Raw genomic sequence first — 21590 nt, forward strand, 5'->3', positions numbered from 1 at the left:
AGCATAAGGAAAAGAAAATATTTAAAGTGAAAGACATCCCAAGTACACAGATTTCATCAATATAGGGATGAATCAAGATATCACATGCACTCTGAAAACATGTACACATATTATGTATCAACAAAAACAAAAACCAATGACAGAACCATTTGCGAAGCATGGCAGGAGAAGAATGGGAAGCCTGACATGGTGTGGCTGTGTGTCCCCACCCAAATCTCATGCTGAACTCGAAACCTTCGTTGGAAGTGAGCCCTGGTGGGAGGTGACTGACTCATGGGGGTGGTTTCTAATGGTTTAGCACAATCCCCCAAGTGCTGTCCTCATGGTAGTTCTGAGATCTGGTTGTTTGGAGGTGCATGGCACCTTCTCCTTCACTCTCTCTCCCCTTCCAGCCATGCGAAGACATGCCTACCTCCCCTTCCCCTTCCACTCTAAGTTTCCCCAGATGTAGAAACCTGTACAGCCCACAGAACTGTATGCCTATTAAACCTTTTTTTTCCTTATTACCCAGCCTCAGGTAATTCTTTATAGCAGTGGAAGAACAGTACAGTCCTCAGGACCAGCAGTGTTTTCCTTCTACCCAGCAGCCAACAAGGTCCCACACACTAACTTGTTTTCCAAAGCCTTTGCCAGAATGCTGAGGCTGTTTTGGGGATACGGACTTTCCCCATCTCTGGCTAACCAGATGGGGCATCCTATTTGCCTCTTACCACCTTTCTCAGACAAACCCCACCTCTGAAACATCCTCCGCCAGGGGCCTCCTTCAGCAGCAGCAAAGCTGAGTATTCCTTGCACTTCCCTTCTTCTGAACAAGTAAACATCTTAAGCTTATTTTTCCATCTTCCCAGCTCATTGAAAAAAAATCTTATGCTTTCTATTTTCCTAACACACACACGGAAGAGAAGTGCCGTGAGGGCAGGGGCTCTTGCTTTCCCGGATCTGAGCCTGGCCCTCAAACACTAGCCGAATTCATACTGACACGATATCCAGAAGCAGAAATGCAAATATCCACATGACTTCAAATACTCTAAGGCTCTAACAGGCTGAGTGGCCCATGTAACTATGGTTTGTGCTGGGCCATTCAACTGGTGTCCAAATCCCTGTCCAAGTGAGCTCTTTAATCTTGGGACTTTTCAGACAGCTGTTTTTTTTGTTGTTGTTGTTGTTGTTCTGTTTTGTTTTTATTAAAGGGATCTATTACAGTTACAATCAAGAATATCCCAGGCCGAATGTGGTGGCTCATGACTGTAATCCCAGCACTTTGGGAGGCCAAGGTGAGCGAATCAAATGAGGTCAGGAGTTCAAGACCAGCCTGGCGAACATGTTGAAACCCCATCTCTACTAATACAAAAATGAACCAGCCATGGTGGCAGGCACTTATAATCCCAGCTACTCAGGAGGCTGAGGCAGGAGAATGGCGTGAACCAGGAGGTGAGGCTGCAGTGAGCCAAGATTGCGCCACTGCATTCCAGCCTGGGCAACACAACAAAACTGTCTCAAAAAAATAAAAATACACCAATAGGCCCAGTTAGTTCTTCACCAATGTCAGATACATCAGTTTGAAGAAAAATAATATGAATGCATGTTTTTAAATTTCAGTGTTGAATTTAACCATATCTTTTAAGAAGATATGAAGATAGAAGTTCCCCAAGGATCGGGGGAGAAAAAAGCAGTTAAGAAAATGTTAAAACCTCAGGAGAAAAACAAGTATGGGGTAAGACCTCAAGGCAAAACTTTTTCTTTGCGCTTTGATTTCAAAAGAACTGAGATGCCCAAAATATGAACTCTCCCATCTGCATTTTATATTCCTCTATGTCCTTTGAAAGACTGGAGATGGGATCCCAGGTTCCAAAGTGCCTGGTCACGGCTCACATCAGGCGGCATCTTTCACAGCCGTTTACTCCCCTGACTGTGCTTAGAGAGCTCTGTGGCCCAATTTACACAAAAAGGTCCTAATTTACACACGTTCATCACTTTGAACAGAGTCTCAAGAAATGAGACAAATATTGACACTCCACAGAAGCAAGTATTCTCTTCCGAAAAGTCAAGTGTCAGGTTCCCATGAGCCAGGCAGCTTGGTTACAGAAAGCACTGGCTGACTTGCTGGTTTAATGTTAGATGCATTTAAAATGTTAAGTGATCCGGCCCCCCTCCCAGTGGGTGTGTACATTGAGCTGGTTGCAGTAGTGATGCACAGACCACGTGGTTTTGCTTCAAGCAGAGCACCCCACACCCAGGAAGAGGCTAAAGGACGGCATCGAGGTCTAGGACAGTTCTAAGGAGAGCTGCAGTCTGAATGCCTTGTCTGCAAATAGTCTCTCATTTCAGAGGAAATCACTGAACAGAGTTCGTAACACGTGAATTTTAAAAATTCATATTTCTAATTTCATCCCATTAGAACTTTTGAAGAACAGATGTGCACCTGCTCCAAGTCAATGAGAGGACACTCAGACAGTCCCTCACAGGTCCTGGGCCTCCGCCTCTCACCTAGAGAATGTCAGCTCAAGCCAATCACAGCGCAGTGCGATTTTCTATAATATGCACGCCTGCATCTGAGCTGAGATGTGAATGTCTGGAATGTGCCTTGTGGGGACATAAGCCGCTAAAGAATCCGATTTGGAGGGAACTCGAGGCAACTAAAACTAGTTCCACTGGTTTTTCTTAGCAAGGCTTGACCAGGCAAACTGTTATCACTGTTGCTAATTCATGGTAATTGGGATGGGGACTTAACAGTAAGTAATTAGAGCAATTCTAGAATTTGCTACTCAATTACAATGGCACAGATTCCTGAGAATGGAAGAACTGTTGCCCAGGAATAGAGTTCAACAGGTCCTCCCCATACCCCAGGAAACATGACATTTCCATGCACCCCTGCTTTGTTCCCTGGCCACCTGAGCCGTCTGATGGCATCACTCCCCAGAGCTGGAAACACCTGACCTCTTGTCACCCTCCCATCTGCCCTGCTTTCCTCCAGCCCGGGAGACTCAGCGATGCCCACATACAGGACCAGGAAACCAGGGTTATCCTAAACCAGTGCCTGCATTCAAAGTCCTCCATGGCAGGACAATCACCAACGGCCAATACTCCCAGAACCTTCCACCTCAAAACGGGAGCACATCTGGATTCAAACTGACAACGCTGCATTCTCTTTGCCATGTACATATGGAGGCATGTCAGGTTCCACCTAAAGGTATCAAGTTTCACGCTGGTCAGGAGCCCAAACCTAGTCACTCTGCATGATCTCAATTCACCATCCACAGAGAAGCCTGCAGTTTTCCTCTGGTGCACGGTGTGGACGGTGGATGCATTTCCTCTGAAAATTTGGAGACGGGATCCTGGCCAAGGAGGCCAGTCACCCTAGCCCCTGCAAGGCCCAGACGTGCCCCTCTGCTGTCTGCACACAGTACCCAAGTCTAGCAGTGCTGGCTCTGTGGTGGGATCCATCTGGGCCTCAGAGGACCCGGGGCACAGGAACCGTGCAGCCTGGCTGTAGCCAGAGGCCTAAAGGATCCCCACGAGGCTCTCCAGCCAAGGTGCCCCCACCACAGGCACAGCCATTCAAGAGAACTGCCAGTTGAACCGGAAACGTCCCAATCTGCTCAGCCAACACAGAAAGATAACAGCCACCTACAGCTGCTGAGCCCCGAAACGTGGCCACTGGGCCTGAAGGGCTGAATCCGGAATTTAATCTGTGAAGTTCTTTTCAAATGTGTTTGGCTATGTAATCAAATCTTTATTCTAATTAAATTTAAAGGAGCCTCTGGCTATGGGCTCCCTTGTCGGGCATCACAGCTCCAGGGAATAAGAATGGGAAGGAGACGCCCAGAGCCTCTCTGCATTCTCCGCCCTAATTCAGCACGTCATCATAAGGAAAGGCACTCCAGCAGGAGAGGTGTGCACAGGAAGAACTGGGTTGGCCGTGACACAAGCATGACCCCCATGGCATCACAGCTGCCTCAGCCAACAGGCAAAAGACAATGATGCCCACCTGGACAGGTCACCGGATGTGATGATACACCCCAAGCCCTAGTCCCACAGCAGCCAGAGACCACCCGCTGCTCATCCCAGGTGAAACACAAGCCCTAGTCCCACAGCAGCCAGAGACCACCCCCTGCTTGTCCCGGGTGAAACAGGCAGAGCTGCCCGAGCCCTCAAAAGCAGGAAGAATTAAAGAGGCAATTCCCGCGATTCCCACAACACATGACACTCCTGGGAGACAGACACAGGCTTCGCTGTGAAAGTGCAGAGGACGGTGCAGTTCCTAGGTGGGCTGCTTCTTCCAACGATCAGGGAAGAAACCAGATCCGTTTCCTTGTAGGAGAATCTTTTGTACCGTGATTAGACAGAAGGTGGCCGATGTTATCAAATCATCAAGCACCGCACGGCTGTGTCTCCAAGGCGGGCCTGGAAACTTCCAGCCACCCGCCTAGAGGCCGCAGTGCTTACAATGGAGATACGGGTGACTGAGGTCTGGCTTCCTCAGGGAAGCCAAATTTGAACTTTCATCACTGAGGAATCACTCATTTACAGTCACTCACCCTCAGTGCAGAAGAGGGCTCAAGACACTGCACCAGACTTCAACACTCAGGGTTAGGGTCAGGGTCAAATTCACAAGATTTACAAAATGTATTTACTTGGGATGCCGGAAGAGATGTAGCTTCACACTGCCCCAGCTCCAGGGTTTGCTTAGCCCTTTCACCAGTGGATCTCACCAACAGATGACACATCCACGCCTCGTCCATGGCAGCACAGAAAACCATTTGGAAGACAGCCACTCCCACCAAGCTTCCTGACTTTTGGTGTTTAAAATCTGCATCATTTAAAATCTGTATCTCATACGTGAGATTACACTTCTCCGAACAGACATTGCGATTGTCATTTCACCCAAAAGGGCTTTAGGAAATGACACGCGGTCCAGACGCCAGAGGTCGCCGGCCACCTTACTCTAGCCTAATTCCTTTGTGCCTGTATGGAGGCTTCACAGATACAGCCCGGTCACATTAATGACCATATGAGAAGCTCAGGGCATAGACGAACTCAGTGCTGAATTTTTCCATTTTTTGCCCTTTTGTTTTATCCAGAAGACAGCTGAGAGAGGCTCCGGCAGATCATCTCCTCGAGTATAATGACTCCAGCCACTTCTCTTCACCCCAGGTCACCCTTCAGTCACACGCTTTTGAGAAGCCAAAGCAATTCTGTTCTCTTCACTCTGGGTTCCAAGCACTAAATTCCTCCGTTTTATCAATTAGATTATCAAGCAGCCGTTTGTAATCTGGACTGCAATCTGATACAAAATTTAAGGCTAATTTAGGTTGCGGTAACAGCTCCTATTTACGTTATAGACAAGGCATGAATGAAAACTTTAATCTGTTCATAGGACCAATTTTGTAAACAAACCAATTATTCAAGCAATGATTGTCTTCAGTTAGATGCAAATTTCTTTGCTCATAAAAGATTTTCCAGTAGGAATTTTTAAATCCATGGTCTGTCTTTCCTGAGCCGGTCTCTGCACCTTCCCCTGAGTGCACAGCAGAACTTCTCAGGGCATCCCATCAGCAGGCCCACTGAAGAGAATAAGCCCCCAGCCCCCAGCCCAGGAATCAAGTCCGATCCCCAACAACCCCTCGTCCAGCCGGGGCTTCCTCACCAGCACAGCACCCAGAGGTCTTCCTGGTTTAATGTCATGTGTGCATGGAAAGTAGAGTGGTGGAAAGACCACAGTGGACATTCTACAAATGCAAATTCCCTCCTGGAACAGCCCAGCAACCCTCTGTACCGTCCTCAAAGTACCCATGCCAGACAGGCATAAGAGCCTAATGGGGTGCCTAGGAATCAGCATTTAACACGATTCTGATGAATAAAAAAGTTTGAGAGGCCGGTCAGCGAGGGGCTGCTGTGGCCTCCACTCATTTGCAGGCTCTGAAGAGACACAGATTCAGGTAACAGGCCAGACAGGACAGGACAAGGATGGGAAAGTGGAGGGCAAATTCCATGGACCACCAACCACCCCGCCATCCCCACTGAGACTCCGTGATTTAAGGAGAGGCAAAGCCAGGGAGAAAAGATGCTCGCACCATGCGAGGGACTGAGATTTCACCTAAAACGCACAGCATGTGGCTGAGGGCCAAGGTTGGGTAAGCCGGGAGCACAGAACGGGATTCACAGGCCCAGAGGTGCCCCCCACACCCAGACCCCGTGTAGACCTCCCAAGTACTGCCTGTGTCTCCTGCCTGGTTTATTTCCTTCCCCCCTTCTACTGCTGTGTTGGTTTCTCAGCCGCCCCCCACAGCCACACACCCCTCTCTACAAGCTTGGTGGACTGAAAAGGGCGGGGGGGGGGTGGTAAGAGCTGGGCTCTGGGGCCAACGTCCTGCCTGAGACATTAGTTCCAACCCACCCAGCTGTGATGTGAGCCCGAGATTTCTCAAATGTGACATGGAAAGGTAACTGAACCCACTTCCCAGGATGGCTGTGGAGACTGAGATCACATATAGCCACACATCAGCGTCCAGCACACGTGGGACCCCAGCCGTGTTGCCCCTGTTGGGAATCCCTCTACACCCCCTCTGCTACCAGAGCCAACTCCCAGCAGTAGCTGTGGAGGGTGCATCCTCTATTCCCACTCCACTCACCTCCTATCGCTCCACCCAGTGACCTGCCACGCAGCGGCCACCAGCAAATCCGGTCCCACTGGATAACCGACCACCACCACCACCACCCCCCCCACTTTGAGGCATCTTCCACTTGCAGTTGCGAAGCAGGGAGAAACCGCCCTCAAGGGCGCTCACCTGTTCCTTATTGCACGTAATGACCAGCCACGCAGGGCCACCAGCAAACCCAGCTCCACCGTCCAGGTTCTGGTGGGTTACGGCCCCCCTCCCCTGCTTCCTCCTGGGGTGTCTGGGAGGCTCAGAAACTGCCCTCCAAGGGCACTCATCGGTTCCTTATTGCACTAATACCTCATTTACAGAAGTCCACTTTGACTTCCAGCACTGCAAGTGTGACAACTTAGGAATCCTGCTTGCAAGCTCCAAGAGCTTGAGGTCACGTCCACCTCACCAGCATTCCCGAGACCCAGCACTGTCCCACTCTGTGTTTAAAATTCCAAAATACTCTTTCAAAATGCTACTGGCGTTTGGTTTGCACATAAAATGATAAAAACCTTCCAGTGAAACAAATATCTTCAACGGTTTGATTCAATCATAACATGTGAGTTACACATCTGCCAAGTTGTAAAGCCTCATGCATTTATAACATTTTATGTATGGTCAAATGGTTCATTAATATAAATTATGCGAGTCTCTAAGAAACAGGTTTTTTTCTGGCATTAGATGACCAAAGGAAAACTGGGTTCTGGCCTGTAGAGGCAGACATATCTGCTGACACAATCAAGCTCTTTCCCACTGATGTGGTCTCATCCCAGGCCCCTCAGCCAGATGCCCGCAGGCCCCTGGAGGAGCAAGCTGACCTGCCCACATTTCTCAAATGCACAGCAGTTGCTCACACTGCAGATAGAGTTCAAGGCATGAGCAGGCCACCACACTAAAAATACCACGCAGTGTCCACGCCAAGTGACGGTGGTTTTCACTCCATCCCAAAGCCCCATGTATGAGTTTACAGCCATGATTACTACATGGATTTTTAGATCCTCAAGACATACTTTGTTTGCTTTTATGCAACAAAGTTAAAAGACTATCACTCAGATATAGGCTCTGAAACTGTGGAATAATTATTTGGGAACAGAGCCTCTGCCAGATCAGGATAAGCACTTGGGACAACACCCTGTGACCTCGGTCCAAACAAACCCATCCAGACCAGAGGCCTCCCGCAGTGCTCTGTAATTTCTGTGGATTTCTGTAAATGAGGTATTAGTGCAATAAGGAACAGATGAGTGCTCTTGGAGGGCAGTTTCTGAGCCTCCTAACCACACGGCCACATTCAGGCTGAATCCACGCCACCTCCAGAAATACCGTCCCTCGCTGAAGTGTGCCTGGCTTCTCCCTTTTTCCAGAACGTAACAAAACCTGAAAGGACAGGTCTGTGTAGAAAAACACAAACTACTTGTGATTCCTCTTCCCAGTTCAGGCTGTAGAAAGCTCGTTTCAGCCCTCACCATGTTCTGACTGTGGCCTGGTTCTCATAAGAGGAAATAAAGTCCGAATTCTAGTCCCTGTCTCCTGGGCGGTGTGGCAGGCATACATACCTTCAGTTACATGAGGAAAGGCATGGCGAGCCCCTTCCTTCAGTAAAGCTGCACAGTTCCCAGAACCCTGATGCCATCCCCCTCACGCCACTGTGAACACCTGGACAGAGCACATTTCAATGCGTGCACCTTCGTGGGCTGGTTTTCTATTGCTCCACTAAATCACCCCAAAGTTAGCGCCCTGAACACTCACTTATTTTCTCCCATTTCTGAAAGCTAGAGTCCAAAACAGGTCCCACCAGCTAATGTCGAGGTGTCGACAGGGCTGGCTCTGGGGAAGCGACCGTCTCCTCGCCTCCCGCAGCCTCTAGAGGCTTCCGCATCCCCTGGTCCATATGGCACCTACTGTCTTCAGGACCCACAGCAGCCCTGATGGCCCCTCAGCAGGAAGACGCAGAATCTCAGGAGCCCGGGCTCCAGTGCTAGGGCCAAGCCTCCGCACCCTCCCAGCTCCTCACACACGCCCGTGCGAGCTAATAGAGATTCCACTTTAAGTAGTGTCACCTGTGTAAGGGGTAAGTGCCCAGCTGTGAACTGGTTAACCTCGCTCACACAAACCCCGGGAATAACCTCACAGGCCATGGACCACTTCACAATGAGTGACCACCTGCTCGGGGACCTCCATGGGCCAGCAGAGCCCTCAGGTGCCTCCCCGTGGACTCAGGGTCTGCAGCACCAGAGGGCCCTGGATAAAAAAGACAGCTCCTATGTCGGGAGGCACCCACCAGTGGTTGGGTTCCCGGTACTTTAAGTAGCCCAGGTGGACAAGCCGGGCCCTGTGCAACTCCATCACAAGAATAACGGCTGCACGTGGTGAGTGCATGGGTGACCACCCCTCAGCCCAGATGGCCGCACTAAGCACATCACCGCCGTGACCTCCAATGAGACTCAGCTGCTGGCACAGTCCAGGTGTCGGCCCCCAAGAACATTCTGGATCACAATTCACAGTAGTGATTGTGATCAGGGCCACACATGGCTGAATGTATTTACAGGAGGACGCCACAGCCGATCTGGCTGGACTGAGAACATTTCCCATTGTACATTCTTACAACACCATTTTATTTGCGCTTTATTAAACTTTTATGGCTTTTTTCTGCCTATCTACTTTATGGGAGTATTTCTTGTTCTTATGACTGCAGTGACACTTTAAGCTACAACTATTAATGTGTAAAATTAGTTTGGAAGACGCCTTCTCATTAAACATTTCACAAGCAAGCAGTCAGAGGCACCTAACCCGGAGGCCTGTTTTCTTCTCTGAGCCAAACCTACATTGGACTCAAAGAAAAGGGCACACGGAGAGGGGCTGGATCTCCAGCGCCCATTCCTAGGGGGCCTCCTGGGGAGCAGATATGGAGGGAGAAGCCCTGGGCTACGGCACCGTCGTACTAAAGAAAAGTCCATTTGGGTAAATGTAAGTGCCAGACTTAAGAGATTAAGTAAACCATGAAAAGAAACCACTAACCACAACTTCTCCAAAACAGAACTAAACTCCCTTTAGTTTGAATTGGAAAAGCAGAAGTGATGATCAGAATACAAAAAAAAATGACAAAGTATCTGAACACAGGAGAATAATCAAGGGCCACTGTCTCTTCCTGTGTCAGTGGGAGCCTCGCATCTAAGCTGGATTTAGAAGGTTGCTACTTTGGAATGAAAGTTATCCCCAACCCGTTTGTAAGCAAGTGGAGCAGAACGCTTCAATTATTTCAAGGTTTAGCGGTAAAGCTCTGTAACTCTCACAACTATTTTAATTGGTGTGAATTTTAAAGTGACTCAATCTGTTGGCTGGAGTATCTAACCGCTTACCCACGGGGTCATGTTGGAAAATTATTCCAATTGCTTTTGTTTTTCCTACTGAAGATGCATTTGAACGTTCTTGTAGTTTGCAGTTGGCTGGTTCTGATGCTTGGTCCTGAGGAGGCCCAAGTACCCGGAAAGGAAGAATCTGAAACCTCAAGCCATTCGAGTGCTGTCTGGGGAGATGGAGACCCCAACCCGAGGGCCACTGACGGACTCGACACGAATGCAGGGCCGCCTGAGGCAACGGGCCACGAATTTGCCGCTTACAAAACAACATAAGCACACACCCCTAGGTGTGCACACACGCCCTGTACACGCTCACGTCTGCCCATACCAACACCAGCACACACCCCCAGGTGTGCACACATGCTCTGTACACATCTGTCCCCGCCATCACCAGCACACACCCCCGGGGTGCACACACGCTCTGTACACGCTTACATCTGTCCATGCCAACAGCACACACCCCCAAGGTGTGCACACACGCTCTGTACACATCTGTCCCACCAATGCCAGCACACATTCTGTATGCACTCACATCTGTCCCTGCCAACGCCAGCACACATCCCCAAGGTGTGCACACACGCTCTGTACACGCTCACATCCCTCTCTGCCAATATGAGCACACACCCCCAGGGGTGCACACACGCTCTGCACATACTCATGTCTGTCCCTGCAGCCTGAGTCAAACAGTCACAGAGAGGCAGAGGAGGAGGAGGAAGGACGCGATGGGCACCGAGGTCCTGGGCCCGTTCCCCTCCCTACCTCGGGAGAGACCCCTCATGTGATCCTGCCGTCACTCACCCTTCCGCCTCCATCCTCCATTCTCCCACATGGATCAGGAGGACGCCCACTGCACAGAGCTGTGATGAGCATGAACAGAAGACGGCAGAAGCTCACGCCAATGTGCTGAGCACGGGGCCTACGGAGTGCTTCTTTCTGCTGTGGCTGACATCATCAAACAAGAGGCTGACACGAGAATATCACTCGCTGAGAAACTGAAACGTGTGACCTAGGAGCCTGTGAAGGTCTAAGAACAAACCAACAAACCAACAAACCAAACGGTTTTGTTTGTTTTTTAAACACCATAGCCTGTTTTTTCTTTTTTTTCATGCTCTACCTTGGGTATTATTTATTTTAATTTCAAATTAATTCCAATAAATACACAAAATCACAGGACTGAGCATGGAGCATTGTTTCACTTCATGTCCTCCAGCCTTTAGGACACATTAAGGAAAGACATGATTCCAGGATTCCCATTAGAAAGGCTGCCCTGAGACACCTGCTGGGGCAGCCAAATTGTAGCACTTGGTGCTGCCCCCAAGCTGCTTGGATGAAGCAGAAGATTCCGGAGGTCTCTTCTCTTCTGCCCCTAGCCCAGGAGAGAAGGTGGGAGGAGAAAGGTGAGAGAAGACAGGAAGAAGGAGGGGGGAGGGAGGGAGAGAGGAGGGGAGAGGGAGGGAGACAAGAGGGGGGAGAGAGGGAGAGAGGAGGAGGGAGGGAGGGAGAGACGAGGGGGGAGAGAGGGAGAGAGGAGGGGGGAGAGAGGGAGAGAGGAGGGGGGAAGGAGAGAGGAGGGGGGAAGGAGAGAGGAGGGGGAGGGAGGGAGGAGGGGCATGTTCCATCCACCAAGGCAGCTGCACTGCAGAGAGAATGGAGGATGTGTTGCTTCTCAGGACAGCAAGTTCAAGCTGTTTATAATTGTTAGCGTAAACAGTGACCAGCTGAGGACAGGGCTGCAATTGGAGATGACAACGTTTTATTTTCATAGTTGATATTGGGGACCTGGACCTAAAGCACCATGCCTTACCCTTTTGCCAGATGGGCCAATGCCTCTCTCTACTTGACACTATTTGACTAAATACCCGATATTGACTAGGAATTATGACTTGTAGGATACCCCTTACCGCAGTAACATCAAACTCATGTTCTAAATGCAATTTGCTCAGGGACTGGCTTCTAACTCTGGGTGGGAATGTTAAGCTCAGTCCAGTTCAATTCAGTAAGCATTTATCAAGAAACTCCTAGACCAAGAGCTGTGTTAGACACTGGGTATGGGGTGACGGGGATACGAAGATGTGGAATTAGAACTCAAGAAGCTCAAATGCTCTCATTTAATTCCCTAATGCCATTACCTAGCTTCAACCTGATGGCTGTAATGTCTAAATTCACTTTTTCTTTATTCCAGTTCTACGTAACAAAGCATAAATAATCACAGAGGATGGCCGGGCGCGGTGGCTCAAGCCTGTAATCCCAGCACTTTGGGAGGCCGAGGCGGGCGGATCACAAGGTCAGGAGATCGAGACCACAGTGAAACCCTGTCTCTACTAAAAATACAAAAAAATTAGCCGGGCGCGGTGGCGGGCGCCTGTAGTCCCAGCTACTCAGGAGGCTGAGGCAGGAGAATGGCGGGAACCCGGGAGGCGGAGCTTGCAGTGAGCCGAGATCGTGCCACTGTACTCCAGCCTGGGCAACAGCGTGAGACTCCGTCTCAAAAAAAAAAAAAAAAAAAAAAAAAAAAAAAAATCACAGAGGAATGATTCTGTGTTGGACTATTCAGTGGACAGAGAAGAGCATTCTGACCGGCGTGAGACACTGTCTCTGTTCCCAGGCAGCCCGTGAGGTGGATGCACAGAGTACACGCGTGAAGATTCAGGAGCACGAGCGTCAGGTGATGGGAGGGGCACAGAGGCAGCACCAGAAAGATGCCTGCTGAGAGGCCGCTGCAGCCAGGCTGGTCGGGAAGGTCACGGGAGTGGGCGCAGGCATCTCCCTCCAGCCGCACTTGGTTTTCATGAGGACGCGCACAGGGAAGGGCATGACACCGAAATGCTGTGGCGCTGAGGGGAGGAGAGGGACACAGGGCTGAGGGCTGGCCACCACCCCTTGAGTCCATGCCCCTATGAACGCTGCCAAAATCAGCCCCAACGGGGAGAAATGAGGTGGGTGAAAGAGGTGGACACACTTGGCTCCCATGGAATTCACAGATTCCAGTCATTACAAATCCCTTCTGAGTTTTCATCTGGAAAACTTTGCAAATGTATTTAGGGACAGGAGGCAGAAGATGAAGCCAACACACTTGGGCTCAAACCGCCACCCTTCTCCTTCTCTCTGCATCCAGGACCCTCCCTGGGCCCCTGAGTGCGAGAACCCGGAGCTGCCCAGCCCAAGGGCGTGGCCCCTGATCAGAGGAGGGAGCCGCACGGCGGGGCCCCCAGCACGTGGATGGCAGGATCTGTGCTATCTCAGTCCCAGGGCCCCAAGCAGAGAAGGCCTGGGGCTACCAGCTGAAGTTTTGCTGTCTCCTCTGTCACCAAAGTCGAAAAGAACTGAGTGGGACCAACGCCGCACCTGGCGGCTCCTCGGTGGCTGCCGACGTGGCCCTCAGGCTGCGGGTGAGACCTTCTAGGGGAGCCCAGACAGCGGCGATAATCACAGCCACGAGTGCTCCAGTTGCCCCAAAACTCAAGCATAGCCTGAGGAAGGCAGCGCCCGCTCAGATCCCCGTCCGGGCTTGTGTGGCACACTGGAGAGGCACATGGCACCAGAACATGGCACTTTAAGTGGCTTTGTGGGGTGTAGGAACACAAAGTGGGGTCTCGAGTGGCTCAGAAGTCACTCCCACCAGCCTGCGGGACCCGGACGGCCGCTTTGGACTGGCTAGAGTCTCTCCAGGGCGGGCTCCAAAGTCCCAAGGATGAGGGGAGCGTCGGTCTTGCTCTGAGGAAGGCCCCTGACAAGTATCCTGAACATGCAGGCACACAGCTGGCTGACTCTTTTGAAGGGACCTGCTGAGCCTCGAGCCAGGGTTGGCTAGAGAGAACTCGACTAACACACGAACCCTGCCCAGGCGCCCACCTAGGGCGCCCACAAGAAAACTACGGAAGCTGTGAAGACGGAGGTGTCCACGGGGCTGGGAGAATCCTGGGAGAAGCCGGACTGGGGACCGGGAGGGACGGAGGCCTGGGCCCCACAAGCAAACGAGGGAGGCAGTCGGTACCCTGTAGAATCCTCTACACTCACAGCTGCAGGCCTGGCTGGCAACACAACCTTGTCTGCAGGGGCCCAGGAGCACGTGTGTTTGGCAGGAGCTGCCCTCCTGGAGCCACACTACGGGTACCGTCATTTTAGAGGCAGGTACCTGATATCAGCTATGACAATCAACCATGCCACCCTGTATTACAGCCGTGTCCTCAGCGGGTCACTCTTTGTGCTGACAATTACAAAGAGTTTGAACTCGCTGTCCCAAGAGGCAACAAGCCCTTCATTATCAGGGCCACAAGCCTCTGTGCAGACCTCCACCCCCGCCGTTTCCCGTCGGGGCAACATGAAGACCCATGACGGTGACTCAGAGCCAGTCCAGTAGCTTCAGTGCAAGAAAAATCACAAAAACTCAAACACATCCTAAACATGGGCAGTTGGTAGGAGCAGATTCCTCAATTCAACCTGTTCAGAGGCTTTCTGGGCTAGCACAGCTCTGATCACAGGCTTGCGCTTTCTGCTCCCCGTGAAGGGCGGCGAGGAGGCCGGGCTCTGCCATTCTGTAGGCTCCGCTACGTGGAACCTGCCCTGTGGCCTCGGTGGCCTGTGCCAGACAGCGTGACCGTAGCCCACAGTGAACACTCGGCACAGTGCAGCAGGCTTGGGGAAGAACAGAAAGTGACATCTAAGCCTGCAGAAGACGATAAGCCACGCACGGCCTCACGCGCACTGTGTGTCAATCGCCTCCGAAGCAGGAATGAGCTCTTCATAGTTCCAGTAAATGCAAAGGCCGCCCTGGAAAACTGCGTGAACCCTTCTGACAACTCACAGGTGGGGAGCCACTGCCTGAGACACAAAGGTAAAGAATTAACCTGAAACTGCATATTATAAAACTTATTTTTAAGTGGTGGCTCTTAATTTAAAAGACTCCCAAAAATACTGCATTAGAAAGTGACAGAGTGAAACCGTGAGGCTGACCACAGGAGTCCCTGGAAATTTCACCAAATGTTGTGTCAAAACTGGGAAACAGAAGAACCGCTCCTGATGAAACATTCGATTAATCACTTGAGTCCTCCCCACATACGAAGCTCTGTAAAAAGTGTTCCCAGAAGGTAAAGTGAGCAGGAGGGCTGTGAACACACAAAGAGAGAGCCACTTCGTCCACGGACCACAACAAAAGAAACGCTAACGAGTGCCGATGACACGCTGGAGTCCAGGGCTCTGGGTGCAGCTGGGACGGGGATACTCAGGGTCCCACTGTCCAGAAGGGAAACCAGGGTGGAAACACCAGGGAGCCTGTCCCAGGGTGCAGAGCCAGTGAACGGTGGTTCATACTGGGCCAATCCCAGCTGCCAGGCTCTGGGGCTCCTCGGGACAGAATCCTATTGGCTTCACTCTGGGGTGCGAGAGGAGGCACCATCCCCCAAAGGCACCTGGAGAAGTGGTGTTACCCTCCAACCCCTGTCCCCGGTGTTACCCTCCATGCCCCTGTCCTCGGCGTTACCCTCCATCCCCCTGTCCCTGGTGTTACCCTCCGTCCCCTCTCCCCAGTGTTGCTCACCATCCTCCTCACCTCCAGGCCCCTCTCCCTGTCCTCCCTCATTTTCCTGTTCAGCCAGAGCACATCACATGTCTCTTCCCTTTTCAAGAGGCTCAGCTGCACCCAGAGGCATTCCAGCCTATTCGGGATGGGGCACACACCCTGGGGAAATGCCAGCACAGGGCCGAAAGGGCCTGAGACCCTCTCACTGTCGCCCAAGAAGGATGGAACAGCCCACGGTCACGCTGATTGTGAGGCAGGATGAAAACTTCTGTGTCCGAAATGCTCTTTTCACTGGAACTGTTCAGATCATTCGTGAACGAATCCGTTAAATACCAGCAAGGGCCGTTCCCACTTATTCTTTGGCTACAGTTTTCCACCCACCAGCAACCACACTCTTAGGAATTATCCGTAACGCACAATCAGCGCCTTGTGCCTTTAGGAAAACATCTTTCTCTCCAGCTTTGTCCTCCTTCTACAAAAGGTGCCTCTGACTGCCTCACTCGCCATACCAGGATTTCACTCGGCTACGGAGGAAAATCTGCGTGGGGCTCAGAGGTGGGTGGTCCCTGCATGGGCAGCAGGTCTGTGACATCCTCCGAGGAGCCTGGCCCAGGCCTGCCTCACATGCCAGGACTCTGCCTTCTGGCCCTCGGGCCCCCGAAGCTGCTTTCCCTCCACGTGTCATGCCCCGGGCAAGAAGGCTGGACAAGGGCCCAGGGCTGCTGTGGGTCGGGAAAGCCTCCTGACACTTCCAACTCCAGGAACCCCCATCAGCATCCCAGCATCTGGACCTGTGTCACCAGCCGCTCCGCCGTGCAAGACAATTGGATTTTCAGCGGGGTGTGCTGCTTCCCTAAACAAAGTAGGGTGTTGTTACTGAGGAAAAAGGAAACAATTGGCATCCTCTGGGCAAAACTACAACATCCAGCCACCGGTTCTCACCACCCCAGAGATGTCCACCCAGGTCAGATAGTGTCTTCATCCAAGCGCCACTGACCCAGAGTGCAGTAATTAGTACACTTTCACCAGAGTCACCCACTCCTTCACCTTTACACCCAAGAAAAACATGTTTGCCAGGCAAATTAGATGTCCAGGAGGTGTAAGGAAACCCCAAGCCTGCTTTAAGCCTCAGACTTTTGAGACCGTTGAGGGCCGTGCACACAAGAGCAAGGCTGCACCCAAAAGCTCTGCTCCTGCCAGACATCATGGACAGACCGCACGGCTCAGCCACATGGACCCTTCCAGGACTTCACGAGAGGGACCTCCGTGGTACGTGCAATGATGTACACTTCGTTCAGCCTCGAACGGACCACGCCCTCATTACAGGGTCGGTGGTCCACCTCCTGCCATCAGCCCCCCACCTCACCGAGGGTCTGTGTCTGCATCTGAAATAACTTTGCTGTTTTACCTGAGTACCAAAATGCAGCATCGCGATGTTTAAAGGTCTTTAAATATCAACACTCCGGGTGCAGTCCTTGTCACTTAAATCGCTCACTCGATACAGGCCTCACTCACAACTCTGAGGTAGCTCATACCTTCCCTACCTAACCAAGGAAGAAACGGAGGCATGGAAGGTGCAGCTCCTAAGGATTAGGATTAGGATTAGGATTCAATCTAAGGATTAGATTAGGATTCAAACCAGTGATCTTCGTCACATGCTGACCTACCTCTCAGGCTGAGACAACGTTCAAAATTAACCAGGTAGAACAGCGTTCCATAAATCAGCTGGAAATGGTCCTTGTGGATGGGCCTGTGGTTACTCCCTGAAGAACAAGACCATTAGCCCAAAAATCCACCTGTGTCACACTCAAATGCTTACATATCCAATTATTTTTAAAATCACTCAATCAAGCATGTTCACAACCATTTAGAGCCATATAGATTGTCTGCTTTGCTGACAATCAACCCAAGACCTCTGTCGGCAAAGGGCACGGTGCCAGGTCCAGAGAAGGTGGGACAGAGACACAAACAGGAACCTCTCCATCCCTGGGAGCCTTGCTCTGATGGGTCCGTGAGGACATGGTACAGACCGCGGGGCACAGGCAGATGGCAGGCCAGAAGAACGGGCTGCATTGCCGGGAGGCAGTGCTTTGAACTCTAATGGATGGAACACTGCTAAACAGCGAAGGTGGAGAGAGGGCATGAAGAGGCAGCAAAGCACAGCCAGCCTCGGGGAACCAGAAGCCACAGGGATAACAGGTTGGGTGCTGCTGTTTGCTGCCCACCGGCTGGGGGACTGTACTGGGCCTGGAGGGACATCCCTGACACTCCCCACCAGATGCCAGGGGCACCCCCAGCCCCAGGTGAGAACCACGGATCCCATGGCGAATGAGGCCAGCCTGTGGGAAGTGGGGCTGGGACAGCTCTCCACAGCTTAATAGGAAAGTTGAGTTCTATTTTGTGGGGTTTTGGTCACGCCGATGGCTAGTCAGGGCTGTCCGTCAGGAAGTGATTTGAGGACAGACTAGAGAAGGGGCTGCCAAGGGCAGCAGAGCATTCGCTGCCTGGGTCCAAGGAAAAGGAAACAAAGGCTGGCGATGTGACAGTGCGGGGGAGCACAGAGGGAAGGAACTGGTGGAGACACAGGGCTGGCCCCGCACAGGGCTTTGAGCAGCTTCCTGGGGGTCGTCCTATTAATTCTCCTCATGGCCCCAAGAGGCGGCTGTAAGGATCCCTCTCCTGAGGACAGAATTGCTCCAGAGCCACACAGCGAGGATCCACAGAACCAAGATCCGGGCCAGCTCCAAAGCGGGTGAACTTGACCCCTCACCCATGGTCCTGAGACAGGGATCGGAGCCCCCTGGACACACAGACACAGGAGCTGCAGGAAGGGGAAATAGACGCCCCGGACCAGTGGCAGGACCCAGGGTTTCAGCCCTCCAGGGCCACTGGGACCAGCCACTGCACAGGTGGACACACGATGCTTTAACCCACTCTGGGGGAAGGAGCCCTCACTCTCAGGGTGGAGATCGAAGCTCAATCGGGCCAGCCTCCCTGCAGGGCACAGCCTGAGCCACACATGATGCTGAGGTGCCCCAACGTTGGGGTGCTCAGAGTCACTCAGCTGAGATCGTGGTGCTTTCTGTAACCACCCTCGTTTCTTTATGGTATAGATCTGGACTCCATCCTTTGCAATGTGTGGGGTTTTAGGAAGAGGCTGGCCAGCCGGGGAAGTGTCCTGGGCTCTGTCCCAGTGATGACGAACTTGGCTCCCCACAAGGGTGGCCTGTTCACCACAGAGACCCCCGGGGACCACGCCTGCACCCACCTTGCTGAAGATAATTCACTTCTCATCCGTGAAAAAATAAAGCTAGACTAACTCAATTTCACGCTCACTTCCAACTTTAACAACTTGTGTTAGGAAATCAAAGACAAGGACTCTGACCACGTCACAAACCCAGGAAGCAAAACCCGAGACTAACGGAACGATGCCACCTTCGCAGTTCCGAGCTTTACTACTTGTTTTTCTTTTCTGGTCTGTTTTTCTCTTTTGGTTTAAATAATTAAAGATCCTCGTTGACAAGAAAAAAAAATTCTCTATGAAACTAAAAAAAATGGTTCTAATTAAACATTTAAACATTCTTCCATATGCTTTATAAACAGTTGAAGTTACAGCTCTACTTACTGTTAAGTACTTTAACCAAATGAAAGATTAATTATACAGACTGGTAATTATAAAAAACAAGGCTACATATTCATGGCATCATGAATAATTAATAAGAACTGTTTGATTTCATTCAGACCAGGGATTCTGTGCTAATAGGCTCTCAGCTGTCTTGAAATAATGGTGAAATTTTAAAATTACTTTTGTACTTAAACGTGTCCGCAAAGTGAAGCACAGCGGCTAACATCCATCGTGGTGCCCAGCAGAGCGACCCGCCCTACTATGGCCGACATCCTGATTCCCGAGGGCTGCATCCCAGGGCTGTGCTAGTGCAGAGAACGTTCAGGAAACAGAACAGGTGGCAGGAGGGGGTCTTGTCCTCAAGGAACCTCATGAGTCTTGCTAAGGGGACAAACAGCGAGAGAATGAAACCGGCAGCCACGGAAAACGGACAGCGATGCCCAGGCCTTGCCATGCATACCCACTCACTGGCACCTCCCTGAGACCCGTCTGGCACAGGCAGCGGCAGGGTCTGGCCCTTGGAGCGCAGGGATGGCAGAGCAGAGCCATCAAAGCGGGCGGCATGCCGACAGTGGCTTCTCCGCAAGAGCTCCTGGCTCTCAGGTAGCTGAGGGCTCCTCAATGGGAAATTCTGGCTGAGCTCCAGGGGAAAGCCGGTGGGAGGCCCATCTCCTCTGCCCCCATCTCCTCTGCCCCAACCCTGGAAGAGGGTCAGATATCAATGCTAACTCTTGTGCTGACTCAATTAATTCCAACAATTCAGAAAACAAACTTGCTTTAAGTATTAATTTCCTAAAAAGAACTAACATGAATTCAAATAATTCTCATAATTAAAATGATTTTAATTGTTAATTTAATTAAAACATCTCCGTTTTCACAGCATCATGTACCTTGGTACTTTCTCCTTATTGCATTTCCCATCTTCCAGGGCAGGTTTCCTTCCACCCAGATCAGCAGCGACTCTGGTGTCTCAGGTGTTCCCAGGCTTCCGTCAGCCCCTGGGGGGCTTACAGTTCTGCAGTGGTCTCCATCCTCATTAATCTGCATAAGAACATCCGTCCGCAGGGATGTCCTGTGGCCACGTGGCCACATCTGACGTGCAGCTAATGCTGGGCGTGTCGCCTGGTGACAACAGATGACACAACTGTGGGCAAGGTAGCACCTCTGGGCGCCAACACTCTCGATGAGTTTTTTACAAGACCATTCTTTAATGGGTGAACCCTGACAGGGAACACTAAAGATTGTTTTTAACTATTTTTATATGGAGACAAATCTTTATCAAACATTCACTCAATGCTAAATGTCACTTCTCCAGCCAACCCCTTTAAGAATACCTAAAACTTAAGACTGGAATGACGCTTTCAAACACATACTCTACTCATGCATTCTCGGGAGCAGAGAGCAGCTTAATGTTTTCACGATACACAGGCATGAAGTTTGGTGAAGGCATTTTAATATTTTTACCTGAATATTTTAATAAAATCAAAAGATCATTTTCACTCTAATACTCTACTTACAATGTAATTTTCCATTAAATAAACAATGTTCAGTAACCCACATGCTGATAAACTTTTGAAAACTTTAGAAAGCATTAAGTATAATCAAAGATTACTTTTAATTTTCGAGCTGGTAAGAGCCTGTGTCAGGGACCAGAGTTGAGATTGAAGCGATAAAAGCACGATTATTTTCTTAAAGGAAAGCGAAATTCGTAAAAGAGACCACGTGATTATATAAAGCAACACAGAATCCGTTTTCCGAAAAGGCAAACGTGGACCACAGAACACCAGCGTTGCCCGTGACGAGAGAAACAGTTAAAAGGAAGAATTCACGGTGGCCCAGCATAGATCAGGTGTGGTAGGACAGAGAGGTGATGAAATGATCCTCCTTCTAACTTCCCAGAAAGGCACAAATGGCCAGCACTGTAACTGAAGACCACGCAGGCACCAGTGTGAACTCAGACTCCATGGCCAGCATCGTAACTGGAGACCACATGGGCAATGGTGTGAACTCAGACCCCACGGCCCACACCGTAACTGGAGACCACATGGGCACCGGTGTGAACTCAGACCCGACGGCACCTGCCTGGGCTGCTCCAGCCACCACCAGAACCTGTTCTGCAGCTGAACTGGAAGCTGATTCTGGAAGGAACTGAGGAGCATGAGGACGAGATCCTTCTACCTCAACAGGGGTCAATTTTTTAATGATTTCTTTCTTTTAGAAAACTGTTAATAAAATACTTTGTTCCAAAATGACCAGGATTTCAGCAGCCTCTACATTCCTTCATGTCAATCAAAGCTTTCAAATAAAAACTGGGGCCGCCTGTGTACCTAAGAGCCTGGGCACTGAACATCCAGACAAAACGTCCAGGGTGAGAGTGTTCACGTCCCAGCGTATGTGTTTGAAAGCAGGGAACTGAGATTCTTCTGAGTTAATGCAGGCGA

At 50.9% G+C, this 21590-nt stretch overlaps 1 long non-coding RNA gene across 1 annotated transcript in view; it reads right to left on the reverse strand.

Moving 5' to 3' along the window:
- Window positions 1-10908, reverse strand: part of LOC141409996 (uncharacterized) — a 70305-nt gene extending 59397 nt beyond the window's left edge. Inside the window, exon 1 of the long non-coding RNA XR_012433179.1 lies at window positions 10805-10908. This is a non-coding gene — a long non-coding RNA (uncharacterized lncRNA). The remainder of the gene's footprint in view (window positions 1-10804) is intronic.
- Window positions 10909-21590: the final 10682 nt, after the last annotated feature.

The sequence above is a fragment of the Macaca fascicularis genome, chromosome 3 (assembly GCF_037993035.2).
Source record: "Macaca fascicularis isolate 582-1 chromosome 3, T2T-MFA8v1.1".
In the NCBI taxonomy this organism is placed as follows: Eukaryota; Metazoa; Chordata; class Mammalia; order Primates; family Cercopithecidae; genus Macaca; species Macaca fascicularis.